Below are 14,413 nucleotides of genomic sequence, written 5' to 3' on the forward strand. Positions count from 1 at the left end.
ATGAGGCATCTAGAAAACATAAACACGTTGGCTTAGAAGCTGTGAGATGCAGTTCTCATCAACCTCTGGCGATTTCATTCTGAGTGTCCTCAGGAAAAACTTCTCCACCATTAAATTAAAGGCATTGAACTGTACGACCTCAGACTTAACTTTGGACACTAAAATGTGATGACTCTAAAAGGAGACTTTCACCTTGGGGTGTGTATCACCACCAATTTTCTTTAGAATCCTAAAGAGAAAAGTACTCTCATTTGAATTTTTCTCTTTAGTTCAGTTGAAAAGCATGGATTTTTTTGCATCTAAATGATTTCCCCAGTAATTTGAACATCGTTAATCCTAAAATTAATACCTCATCTGGATCTTCCTTCAAAAAACATCAATTGAAATCAACATCAAAGCAAGTGTGCAGCAGTTCAGGACATACATGAATTCCTCAAATCCCAAAAGGCTGGTAGTTGTGGGTTTTCCTTTTTAAGTAAAAAGGAAAATTGTAAAATACTCTTGGAATTCTTGTTATGAATATAGTGGCCCATCAACAGAAGTAGTGAGGGGCGTGCCTGGTGGTGCAGTGGTTAAGTGCATACGTTCCGCTTCTTGGCGACCCAGGGTTAGCTGGTTTGGATCCCGGGTGCGGACATGGCACCACTTGGCATGCCATGCTGTGGTAGGCGTCCCACATATAAAGTAGAGGAAGATGGGCACGGATGTTAGCTCAGGGCCAGGCTTCCTAAAGCAAAAAGAGGAGGATTGGCAGTAGTCAGCTCAGGGTCAATCTTCCCCCCCCCACCCCCCAAAAAGAGAGAGAAATAGTGAGATTAGACTCAGGGAGTTGAGATGGACTGATATTCAAAAGATCCTTCGAGCATTTGAGAGAACCAGAGACAATAACAAGCTGAGGACAGGAATACATCCCTGGCTGCAGCCTAGAAAATCATTGATAGTGATTTGTTGCAGATATGGTGGAACTAATTTAACATTTTCAATTTAATTGGATGAAAATAATGAGTCATAAATTCATCAATAGTTTGGAGTTGTGGTTAAATTTTTAGTTGATTTCATTATAGCAAAAGTACGCTACCATATAACTGTTCCTTCTCTACCTTACTCCATCTTCCTTTCTCTCTTCCTTTCTCTTTTTCTCTCTTTCATTCTCTCTCTCTCTCTCCTTACTTCCTTCCTTTGTATTATTGATTTGATATCCCCTTTCTTTTTATATCTATAAGCCATAATTATTCCAGAGGACCTAAGCTTATGTTTTCCTTAGTAGCTTTATCAATAAATTACTGGTGCAATTTTCCCATTTTAACTTATATGCTAACTGGGTCCACCAAACCCTTTATTTTCGTCAGGAAGACCCAGTACATTATGTTAAGACTTGGAGAAAGTGGAAATTTAGTTAATCTGAACATATTGGGATTTTGAATTCCTCATCCATACTTACTTACTTTTGAGTTTGTTGGAGGGTTGCACTGCAAACCCACCAACATTTTACTTAAGGTAAGCCTATTATCGTGGAGTTTTTATATACCTTATGATACGACACCCGGCATTCCCTAAAAGTTACCGCCTCAATAATGGTGACGTGCCTCCTAATCCATTTTCCACATCACAGGAGATCTTATAAGTGATATGAGCTCTTTTAGAAATAGCATTGAGAATTTTAGGTAAAATATGGCATGAATGAAGTGGCATCTTAAAATGTCAGTGGAATTAAAGTGTAGATACTGGATTGTAGGTGTAGGAAAGTAGAACCATATAAATCACTAGAGAGACTGCTTTAGTAATCCTAACAAGTGAGATTGAGATCAGAACAAGAGTATTTACTATTATGGTAGAGAGATAAAGATACGTTCATGAGACACTATGGGGTAAATTCAAAGATTTCAAGGAGTTCAATGTTCAGAGAAGAGAAGGAATTAAGGTGGAATCCTGCATTTCTATATTGTGTGCTTATTTGGATAGTGATGGCTTTTACTGGAATAGTAAACAATAGGAGGAATAACTTCTTTGAGATTAATATGTTGTGTTCTCTTTTGGATTTATTCACTTTGAGGAGTCAAAGCAATATTTAAGTGGGGATTTTTATAAGTCATTTGGATAACACAAATTCTCAGTCTCAGCAAAGAGAAAAAGAAATAGATTGAGGGTCAACAGCATAAAGGAGAGTTTACGGAAATAAGCGAAACAAACGTTGGGTTGGTTCTTTACCAGCATAATGGTAGATTTTTTTAAATAAAAAGGAAAATTGTATAACACATTTCAATTCTTCAGAGAAGAAATGTTGAGTGTTAGGGATTTTGGAAGGAAATAGTAATGAGAAGGAAAAGACAGTAATAAATAAATGTGATTAAAAATACGGTATTTATCTAACAGGGACTAAGGCAAGGGGGTACATTTTACTTGGGTTGTAGGAACAGGAGAAAAATCTCTTTAGGAAAGTTGCAAGGTAAATAGCTTTCCAGGAGAGCTCTTTATTTCTATTTATGGAAAATTGTGTTTGAAAATTGAAGTTTGAAATTTCACTTCAAGATTTAGAACATCCTCTTTTTTTTCTAGTCTAGAGATAGCTGCAATCCAATCTCTTTTGAGAGTTGTAATTATAGAGGATAATGAATCAACATTTATTAGACATACTGAATGACATATGACATTTTTCATGGCTCCCCAGATAATGTTCCATTCTGTAATATTGTATTTATCCTTCTAATACCACTTTTCACACATAAACATGCACATACGTGCATGTGCACACACATACCACACAATGAGTCACAATTTTTCACAAAGTCATCTCATGTAAGTGATATAAGATGGGAAAAACTGTTCTCTTCCACAAAGATTTGTCTAGTAATGTAAAAGTTTGTGTGGTGTGAATATCCATCACGGCTTATAACTCTTCTGTAAAAATTTAGATTTAGTAGGGGGTAGAATATGTTTATTGAGTGAGTTAATGCAAAAAGAATTACATTGATGTTCATTAATTATTGATGTAGAGGGGTAGATAGATGAGCAGATAGACGAATGATTACCTACTTCATATTCTGAAACATTACTAGCTGCCTAAATTTGAATATCCAAGGGGCATATAAACATTTACATAGCGTTGTTTTATTAATTCAATTGCTGCAGGAAAAAAAAATCTCAGATAGATCATATTAACTGCTAAATCTGCTGCTAATTTTGTGTATCATATTTTACCTAATTATATTATCAACATTTTGTTCATTTACACGAAAATCACGTTTCTTACATCTTTGTACAAAGCCATATATCCTCACTCTTATACATTTTTTTCCCAGTCTTATATTTAATCAGTCATCACAAATTTCAACTGTATTTCTCACGTTTACTATTATCAGTCCTTGTTTCAGGCTGCCATGATCCTACATTTAATTTACTAATTCACATTTTCAACCATTTTCCCCTTTTTTTAAACTCTTGTCTTTGTATGCCAGTCTATGTTTCACTGCCAGAGTTGTTTGCTAAAGGAAAATTTTGATCTTTAGATTACTTTTCTTTAAAACTTGAGTAAATAATTTTGCCTGTAAATTAAAATCCAAGCCCATAATATATTAATCAAGACTGCCTAATTTCTCCTATTTCAATCTAACTTTCTTCTACAACCTACTTCCCATGACTTCTCTGTGATTTATATACACTGAAATGCTTTCCATATATCCATGAACTTTTCTCATTCTTCTATTTATTGTGAAATATGTCCTTTGCCACACTCTGCTTATATCCTACCAAAGATTTCATCTCATTTTGTTTGTTATCTGCCTTGCTAAAACTGTTCCTAATTATTCCATATAGGAGTAATTGTATTTTTTTCTCCAGAATTCTGAACACCTTGTACTATTCATATGACTTTTATCAAAATATTCCCCATGGATATCCAAATGTATTTAAGTAATTTAGTTGCTATTCCACATAGCGAAAACGATGTGGAATATGTATTCACTTAAATCACCTGGAACCTTTGAATATAGGGTGGAATGAGTGTTAGTGTGTGTTTGTGTATATGGGTGTGGGTGTGTCTGGGTGTGAAATATTAACTTAGGGGATTTTTATTTATTATTGCCCTCATTGTCAATCTAGAGAATGAATGCATCTCTATTTCATGTATTTTACTTTTAAGTTCTAGAAGTTTGGAATATTTTTCCCCAGATATTTTTGCATTTCTGTTTTATTCACTCAACAAACAATAAATTTGCTAGCAACTGAAAAGCTTATCTTTAAAAATTAGTGTTTAATTTGTCCTGTGTCTCCATTGCCATTTCACCTTTGTGCTCGGCTGAAACTTCTGCAGAGCAGTGTGTGAGGGAGCTCTCGTCATGGTGTCTGAGAAGTGGGCTCTGGCAGTTGTGCTGCTGTAGCTCTGTTGCACTGGCTGTGGATTCTGTGGGAAAGTTCTTGTGTGGCCCTGTGACATGAGCCATTGGCTTACTGTAAAGACCATTCTGGAGGAACTCACAGAGAGAAGCCATGAGGTAACAGTGTTGACTCATTCATATACTAAACTCATTGACTACAAGAAGCCTTCTGCACTGAACTTTGAGGTATTATTTGCCATATGACAAAGAATCATCTGAGAACTTAAATCATAAATTTCTGGACCTAATTTTGAATGTTTTGCCAAGCATAGCACCCTGGCAATCAGCTATAAAACTGACAGACTACTTCTTTGAAATAACTGGAAGTTTGAAAATCATGTGTGAGTGTGTAGTCTACAATCAGACACTCACGAAGAAGCTCCAGGAAACCAACTCTAGTGTCATGATTATAGATCCTGTGATACCCTGTGGAGAGCGGGTGGCTGAATTGCTTGCAGTCCCTTTTGTCCTCACACTGAGAGACTCTGTAGGAGGCATGAAGGAGAAACACTGTGGGAAACTGCCAGCTCCGTCTTCTTATGCACCTGTTCACATGCTGGGACTAACAGATAGAATGACCTTTCTAGAAAGAGTGAAAAATACAATGCTTTCAGTTTTCTTTGACTTCTGGATCTGGGATTGTGATATCCATCTTTGGGACCAGTTTTATAGTGAAGCATTAGGTAAGAGATTCTGCTTTTCATTTTAAACTTGTTATCAAATGAAACTTAGAAAGATTTAAGTGAAATCTAGGTAAATGAAAGGAAAACATTTTAAAATATCTGTCTTCCATTTAAACTCTACAAGTGATGGCAATGAATTAGTTATCAAAAATTAAGTGGAAATGGGGACAAAAAATATCTTGCCATGGTTACTTTTTCTTTACAGTAGTCAAACCATTTCCCATAAGATACCTTGATACTTGTTAGATTCATGCAAAATAATACAAAACACAAAAAATATTAATCTTCTAGAAGTTCATTTGTTATATTTGGATATTACATATAAGTCCAGTACAATGAGTTTCCATATTAGAGGAAGTTGTAGCTATTCCTGATAAAGAGAGGATAAGGTTTATTCTAAGAGTAAGATAACCTACTTGCCTGATACCAGTAGTAAGCTGAAATAACAAAGAAAATGTATTTAATTCACCTGAATCTGCTCAAAAAATGTTTGATAATTGGTTGTGATTATTCTCAACCTTATGTCATTGCTCTTGGAACGGGGTGCCCACCATTATCCCTATCATCAATTTTAGATGAAACTTCGGAAACCAGATTCATCATGCTTGGTCACTGAAAAAATTACTAGGTTGTTTTATACTTCTTGGGGGAGTGCTACACAAAAACCTGAAAAAGTAATTAGAAAATTCCAAAAGACTTCGTGTCTTGAGCGGTAAAAGAGTAGATTTTATTTTTATTTTTTACTTTGCTGATATACATTTATTCTACCTATTTTTAATTCCTTGACTTTTCTACTAAAAAGTTTGCTTTGCAATTTCACACACTTGGCTGTGATCTGAATCAGTCGATTTAGATGGTCTTCTACTTGAGCTATCTTTGAGACGTATGCACAGACATGAACTAACAAAGGATCATATTAGACACTAAAAGTATGGTCTGATTTAATTCACTGAATACATTTATTTTTCACAGAACCAATGTTCGAAGGAATCCACTTGAAAATTCCTTTGATTCAGACATGATTTGGCTTTATCTGCTATAATTAATTAATTTCAAAATCAGTATGCATTGCCTGGATGCAGACTACATGCTAAGCTCTATAGATTTAGGTAAAAAAGACAAGAATCTTGGCCTCAAGCCTACTCTCAGAGATAAACTGAAGAGATAGAACTATAATAGGTCACTCCCACACTTTGCTGTAATAGGATTATGAGTAAAGACCACTGGAAAGTCTCCAGCTGACAACAAGAGAATAAAAACATTATCAATGAAGAAGGGGGAAAGGGCATGTTCTATTAAGCAAAAGCTATACTGGCCATGCATTTAGGCAACCCCTAAGAATTCTTTAAAATTACAAACCATTTCACTTGATTCACTGGGTAGCTTAAAATAATAAATGCATTTGATAATAATATCTACTTGGTAGCTGAAGTTTAATAATAAATTAATTATACATATTTTATAGAATTATCCATTCTGATTATAACTCAATTGTATGTGAATGATATAACTAAAGGAAAGGAGGTATTGGTCAATTTTATGTCTGTAATTCCTCGTGTAATATTTCAAAGAAAACACAAGATTATTTACTTTTTGTACTTAAATTCACTTTCTTTCTCTTTCCTTTCATCTCTTCTATACTTGTTATCATGAATCATTGCTTTAAATATATCATTTCTCTAACTGTGTTAAGCTCTATCTTTCTAAAATGAAGCCTAAGGTCATGTAAACAAAATTACTTAGGTAGAAAAAACAATTAAATGAAACAAGAGAATGACTAATTTAAAAAAAAATCACTGAGGGGTTTTTAATCAAGGCAGGATGTGATAGGCATTGAACTGTATGACCTCGGACATAATTTCAAACATTAAACATAAAAAACATTTTTTTTGTAAATAGAAATGATTGACTTGGCTATTTGCAATTAACAATTCTTCTGCATAAAAATCCTAAGATTACTTAGGATGTGTCCACTTTAAAACACATCATTTAAAGACAACAATAAAGTAAGTATGTGATAATCATAGTATATACTTGGGTACCTCATGTCCCAAAAAGAGGATCATCATGAGTATGAATTATTCCAGGAGTCCTTACTAATAAAATAATGGCCCATCAATTGAAGTGATGAGACAGAACTTACAAGGATAAGGTGGAATGATACTGATGGATCTTAAAATAACATAATTAATATTGAGATTACAACAAGTTGGGTGGCATGGACATATCCTTGTCTGGAAGACTAGAAACCATTGAGGTGATTTGGTGTAGGTATTGTGGGGCTAATCTGCCATTCAATTGGAGAAAAATGAGTAGTAAATTTATTTGTAGTTTGGAGTTGTGGTTAAATTTTTTATTTATTTCATGTTGTGAAAATAAATTTACATTTAACTCTTCTTTTTTGTTTTCATTCATTCTTTCATTTTTACTTCTTTCTTTCTATTAATCCATGTTATTGCATTAATGCCCCTTTTCATTTCACAGCTAGAAGCCATATTATTCCAGAGGATCTAAACTCATTTTTCACTTGCAGTTTATCAGTAAATTTGTGTTGCAATTTTCCCATTTAACTTATAGGCTAATTCCCTCCACCCAACCGTTTTGTTTTCTCCAGGAAGACCCACTACATTATGTGAAACTCTGGGTAAAGCTGAAATTTGGCTAATTCAAACGTATTGGGATTTTGAGTTTCCTCTTCCATACTTACCTAATTTTGAATTTGTTGGAGGATTGCACGCAAACCCACCAAACCTTTATCGCGTGGATAATAATTGAAGTGACTAAAACCATAAAAGTCACTAAGCAGACTGCTATAGTCTTCCTTACAAGCATGATGGGGTCATGAACAGGGCATTCATCATGATGGTAGAGAGATAAAAATGCTTTCAGGAAACACTTTGGGGTGAGTTTAACAGCATTTAGTGATTGAGAGAAAGTAAGAGCTGGGGGAAGAGAAAAAATTAAGGAAGACTCCTGGATTTCCATTTTAAATATTTATTTGATAGTGATAGCTTCTATTCTCTAGACAACCTACCGTGCCAATTTTTTTTTTATCCTTACATTCTCGTTTTTACACACACACACACACACACACTCACACATATACAATAATAAGTCATGTAAGTTCACAAAATCATCTTAGATAAAATGATGAGAGAAGGGGGAAATTATCCGCTTCTAAATTCAACTTACCTGTTCATCAATTTACTATAAGAAGTTTATATGGTATGAGTAACAATCATAGCTTATGGCTGTTATGTAAGAATTATTCTAGTCACTGGATACACAGATTAAAAAGCAATTAGAGGTTCTCCAATCAAGAACCCAACGAATTTAGTATATATGTATATATGTGTGTGTATATATATGGTTCTGTATATATGCCTATACATACATTCACAGATATATGAACACATATATACACATATATAAATACATAGGCACACATATATTTACATACATACATACATACATACATAAATTTTATTCAAACTCCTTATGTCTGGGGAGATAAACCAAAATAAGACAATATTTTCTGAGGCGTGGGAGACATTCTTCTTACATTAATGAAGCTGAAAATACAAGTTTACTTTCAACTTTGACATCGTCTCTTCTCTGATCATTTAACAACATTTAGTTGGAGAATATGGTGATTCTAGAGGTGCCACAAAAGGTTTCACAACAAATACATGACACATGTCTAGAGGATGTCATTCTCATACAATATGATGTGACTAAGCCCAAAAACCCAGCGTTTACCACGGCCAAGGTGCACAATGGTAAATGGTGAGGCAGGGGATTTAATTTACAGAGGAAACTACATACCAATTCTGTGCTAGGGCTCAAGTTAAGAACATGCAGATAGCATTTGCTGAGGTGGGACTTTTATACATCAGCATGCCAGATAATCACTGTCTCTTATAAGTAATTTATAGTGATAGTTTAAATGTTCTCTCCTTTTACACTACATTACTATATATCACAATTCTAACAGATATCTTCTTAGCCCTATTAATAAGGGAAGACCTAAACATGGGAAAATTACCATGGAAGCCATATCTAAAAGAAAAGGTAGATCAACACAGTAATGATTTGTTAGATGTAAACTGTCATAATAATAATTTCAGAAGCATAAATCAGACCCATTTTGAGACTTTCTTTTGAGAAATCCTTTGATGAGTTTGCAAGCCACTCAGTTTTTAACAAAATTAAACCTGGTAGGAAACCATGTCCATCAGCCATGGAAAACATTGTATTCTTATCACCTTATCTTTTTGTATAATGTTTTGTTCCATGACTATTTAGAAATCAATGATTATGTATTTAAGCCATATGTTTTAGACACATACTTACTCCTAAAAAGACTAGATGGTTCTAGGTGTCAAAAGATAAAAACGGTCTAGCCATGCCTCCAATTCCCATGAATCTTCATTTTAGTAGTGTAAGCAAGCTTTATTTTATTTCCCGTGATGCTGCACCTTTGTAACAGAGGGATTTTTTCTCTGCAGGAAATGGAAGAATTTGTCCAAAACTCGGATGGTATTGTAGTGTTTTCTTTGGGTACAATAATCCAAAATCTCACAGAAGAAAAGACCAATCTTATTGCCTCAGCCCTTGCCCAGATTCCACAGGAAGTAAGCCCAGTAAATTTTCTTATTTGTAGAAGATACATTCCAAGACTCCCAGCGGATGCCTGAAACCGCAGATAGTATCTAACACAATATATACTGTTTTTTCCAATACACATACATACCGATTTATGTCTATCTGGTAGAAAGCTACTACAGTAGTCCTCTCTTATCCTCAATTTCACTTTCTGCTACTTCAGTTACCTGCAATCAACTGCCATCCAAACATATTAAATAAAAAATTCCAGAAATAAACAATTTATAAGTTTTAAATTGTTGTTGTTCTTGGTACCCTGGTGAAATCTCACACCTTCCTGCTCTGTCCAGCCCTGGATGTGAATTGCCCCTTTGTCCATCTTATGCATGCTCTGTGCCCTACCCACCTGTTAGTCACTCAGTAGCCCTCTTAATTATCAGATTGACTGTCACAGTATTGAAGTACTTGTGTTCAAGTAACCATTATTTTACTTAATAAGGGCTCCAAAGAGCAAGAGTAGAGATTGCTGGCAATTCAGATCTGCCAAAGAGGAGCCGTAAAGTGCTTCATTTAAATGAAAAGGTGAAAATTCTCAGCTTAATAAGGAAAGAAAAAAAAATTGACATCATCTGCTCCTGACATCCAACCATCAACATCATCAGACTCAACGATTCTCCTTTTGACATATCATCAGAAAGTCAGTAGCAGCCTAATGCTCCTGTCACAATGCTCACATCTTTCATCTCACTTCATCTCATCACATAGGCATTGTATCATCTCACATCATCACAAGAAGGATGAGTGCTTTACAATAAGATTTTGAGAGAGAGAGACCACATTCACATAACTTTTATCAAAGTATATTGCTGTAATTCTATTTTGTTATTAGTTATTATTGTTAATCTCTTACAGTGCCTAATTTATAAATTAAACTTTATCATATGTATGTGTGTATAGGCAAAAACATACTAAATATAGGGTTCAATATTGTCCTCAGTTTCAGACATCCACAAGGAGTCTTAGAATGTACCCCTCATGGATAAGGGGGTACTACTTTAAGTGGCTAATAGGTGGGTAGCATATGCAGTATGGAGACCCTGAACAAAGTGATGATTCACAATCCAGGCAGGATGGAGCAGAATGAAGTGAGATTTTATCATGCTACTTAAAACAGCATGCAATTTAAAACTTACGATTTATTTATCTCTGGAATTTTCCATTTAATAATTTCAGACTGCAGTTGAATTTGGGTAACTGAAACTTCAGAAAGTGAAACCACGGATGGGGCGCATGGGGGGACTACTATACAACCTTTGATCTTGTAGGCAGTTATTTTCCAATTGTCTTTCCATTTGAAAGCTGAATCTCATTTTATGCTTAACATAACAGGCACCAGTATTAAACAAAAACTTGTAAAACGTTACAATCGTGTGTTTAGGCACATTTGATCATTTGCCTACTGGGCATTACCATTACTATGGAAACACACCTTTTTGGAATCATTTGTTTTTAATGAAATAGAGATGAAAACATTAAGCCCTTTGCTCATATTTTAGTTTTTGAAATCTTAAGGCCTATGCTGATTATTTTCGATGTAGTTCTTAAGCATATTCACTCCAAGGACCAGGAAAAAGGAGAACTGAAATAAAAAAAGATAGAGATGGATCATGCTAAAGAATGCCCTCCACATTTTTGGTTGAATTAGGACTTGATGCATTATAGTTGAGCATAGAATTACAAGCCTTGATTCATTTAGTCTTTCTAATTAATTAGAATTTTCTAGAATTAAAAGATAATTGGAATTTTAATGTGATAGTCTGGCAATTTTCATGACCTAATTTATGATATTTAATTAATTTTAATTTTATCACCACAATTATAGATTTTGTATACAAATTTTAGCGATTTTATTTATTGCTATTTATAAAATACCCAAGAGCTCTTTTTATATTGGTTAAATTCCATGTAGGCAAATATGCTAACTACAAAAACAAAACCAAATAAGATACTTCATTGAATAATGGCCTATAAGAAACACATTATCTCATTCTTACTTTAAAAAAAAAAGGAACAGTAGTAAAAGAAAGAAGTTGAGGAAAGAAAGAAGGATGTAGGAAGAAAAGAAGAAAGAAAAGATAAGCAATTATCCAAAGACAAGTAGATAAAATATAAAGCAAATTACATTGTTGAGAAAAACTAATTTTAAGATAGAGCTAGGATGATCAGTGACTTAAATTTATACAGAAATCATGGGTCCATAACAATTTTTAACTCTGACACTCTGATTGATTAGACTAGTACTGCTTTATTTTCTGATTCTTCACCTGTAATCTCACTTCTAGAAGCTTGTAAGTGATAATAGTCAAAATGATAATAGTAAACCTCATAGACAACTAGCACAAGCCCATTTAGAAAGGTGTTTGTAAATAGTCCTACTATTTCTTTCAATGTTTACAAAGTACACCTATGTACTCCCCTTTCAACTATCACCTACAGTAAGGTGAATTCATGATTTATAAATAACTCTACAACCTTAAAATGTTATTATCCTATGGTTTTACTTGTGAAATATATGTACCATCTTGCACAGGTTTTATGGAAATACAAAGGAAAGAAACCAGCCACATTAGGAGCCAATACTCACCTCTAGGATTGGATACCCCAGAATGATCTTCTTGGTAAGACTACGGGGAAGAAAAGCTGTATATTTGGGTTATGGACAAGTGGAATAATTGTTTAACAGCTAATAAATACAACAAATATTTAATAATTGTAAATGTTTCTCATTTAACCTTCAATTTTAAAATATATAACTAAAGATTTGACCATTAATTTTATAGATGCATAGTTGTTATGATTCAGATAAGAGTTTAAGGCAACACAGGAGGAATTAATGCCTCCTTTTCTGAGATAGCAATTTTCTATGGTGGACATACCCGATGTGGTCAGCTTCGAGGAAGATTAGCCCTGAGCTAACATCTGCCAACAATCCTCCTCTTTTTGCTGAGGAAGATTGGCCCTAAGCTAACATCCATGCCCATATTCCTCTATTCTTTTTATATGTGGATGCCTGCCACAGCATGGCTTGGTAAGCGGTGCGTAGGTCCCCACCTGGGATCCAAACAAGCCAATCCCAGGCCACTGAAACAGAACGTGTGAATTTAACCACTGCACCACCTGGCTGGCCCCGAAAATACTGCCTTCTTCAGTGACTTATCCCATAGATTTTCTTCTTCTGCCTCTGAAATTCTGTTACAATATTATAATGAAATCTTTACCCTACTTCTCATTCTATCCCCAAACTAGGTCATCCCCAAACCAACACTTTTCTCACTCATGGTGGAATAAATGGAATCTATGAAGCTATTTATCATGGAGTCCCTATGGTAGGGATTGCCATGGTTGGTGATCAGGATGACACTATCATTCACATGAAAGCCAAAGGAGTAGCTGTAGAGTGGAACATGAACACGATGACAAGTGCAGATTTGCTCAGCACTTTGAGAGCAGTCATTAATGATCCTTTGTAAGTACTACTGCTTTCTAAAGGATTACCACTGGTTGTGTTATGCACCATATGAGAAAAATGTTAAAAATCATGCTTATGGACCTTTTAATAGATCGTTTCCCACAGTCCTGAGTCATTCACCATCTTGGTGCTGGACATCTCCTCGAAACTGTAGTTCATACAGAGTCAAACTTCCTTCTAGGAAAAATTAGACTTGAATTAACAACTAGTTAATTCCAATTTTTTATTTGTCTGTATTTAACCACATTCTGCTAAAAATATATATTTTTTCAATCTCCCTACTGTGCCTGTTAAAATCCTACGGAGAGAACAAAGTTCTTATAATAATAATTTCTATGGCTCTTAGATTAATTTTTATAATATGTATCACATAACGAGCTTTTACAGAAACAAAATTTCATTAATTTTTCTTTGTATTTACTATCCAGTTGTAAGGAGAACGCTATGAAGTTATGAAGGATTCACCATGATCAGCCTGTAAAGCCCCTGGATTGAGCAGTCTTCTGGATCGAGTTTGTCATGTGCCATAAAGGAGCCAAACACCTGCGGCCAGCCTCCCACGCACGACCTCACCTGGTTTCAGTACCACTCTTTGGATGTGATTGGGTTCCTGCTGGCCTGTGTAGCAACTGCTGTATTCTTGGTCGCAAGATGTTTTTTGTTTTCTTGTCAAAAACTAGGTAAAGCAGGAAAGAAGGTAAAGAGGGAACAGATCTTTCCAAGTTTAGCAAAGGCCTGAGAGGACGATTCCGTTCATTCTAGCCACAAAGAGCTTAGTGAGAACACAGCACTCCCTTACATTTTCAAATTTTCCTTTCTTTTACCTCAGCCTTCAGAGAAAGCCTAGAATTCAACAAGATCATTAACTAATGAACATGTCCCATTCTTCCTTTTTCTAGTCCCAGATGTCTTTACCCTCTTTCTCTTTGCCTACTTTCTGACACAGGGACACTAGTAACTCTAAAAGTTCTATTCATGATATCATTATTTTCATTTTATAACCTTAAGTGTTGACTCACAACATGCTGATTCACAGTACATTGATTGCTGGAGAGAATAAAATATGAACTAAATTTCATGGATATAGGGTGCTCAGAATAGTATAATTCACAAGTTGCAATGGACCATATGAATCTTTGGAGCTTAACTTGCTATGAAAAATATAATTTCCTTTTTTAATAAAAATAAACCTCTTTACTTACCCAATGTTATTGGGATTAGGA

General features: G+C 34.7%; 1 pseudogene; it reads left to right on the forward strand.

Annotated features, from left to right (window-relative positions):
- The first annotated feature begins 4,334 nt into the window (after positions 1 to 4,334).
- Positions 4,335 to 13,929, forward strand: LOC106826091 (UDP-glucuronosyltransferase 2A3-like; annotated as a pseudogene).
- Positions 13,930 to 14,413: the final 484 nt, after the last annotated feature.

Source organism: Equus asinus, chromosome 3 (genome assembly GCF_041296235.1).
Source record: "Equus asinus isolate D_3611 breed Donkey chromosome 3, EquAss-T2T_v2, whole genome shotgun sequence".
Lineage (NCBI taxonomy): Eukaryota > Metazoa > Chordata > Mammalia > Perissodactyla > Equidae > Equus > Equus asinus.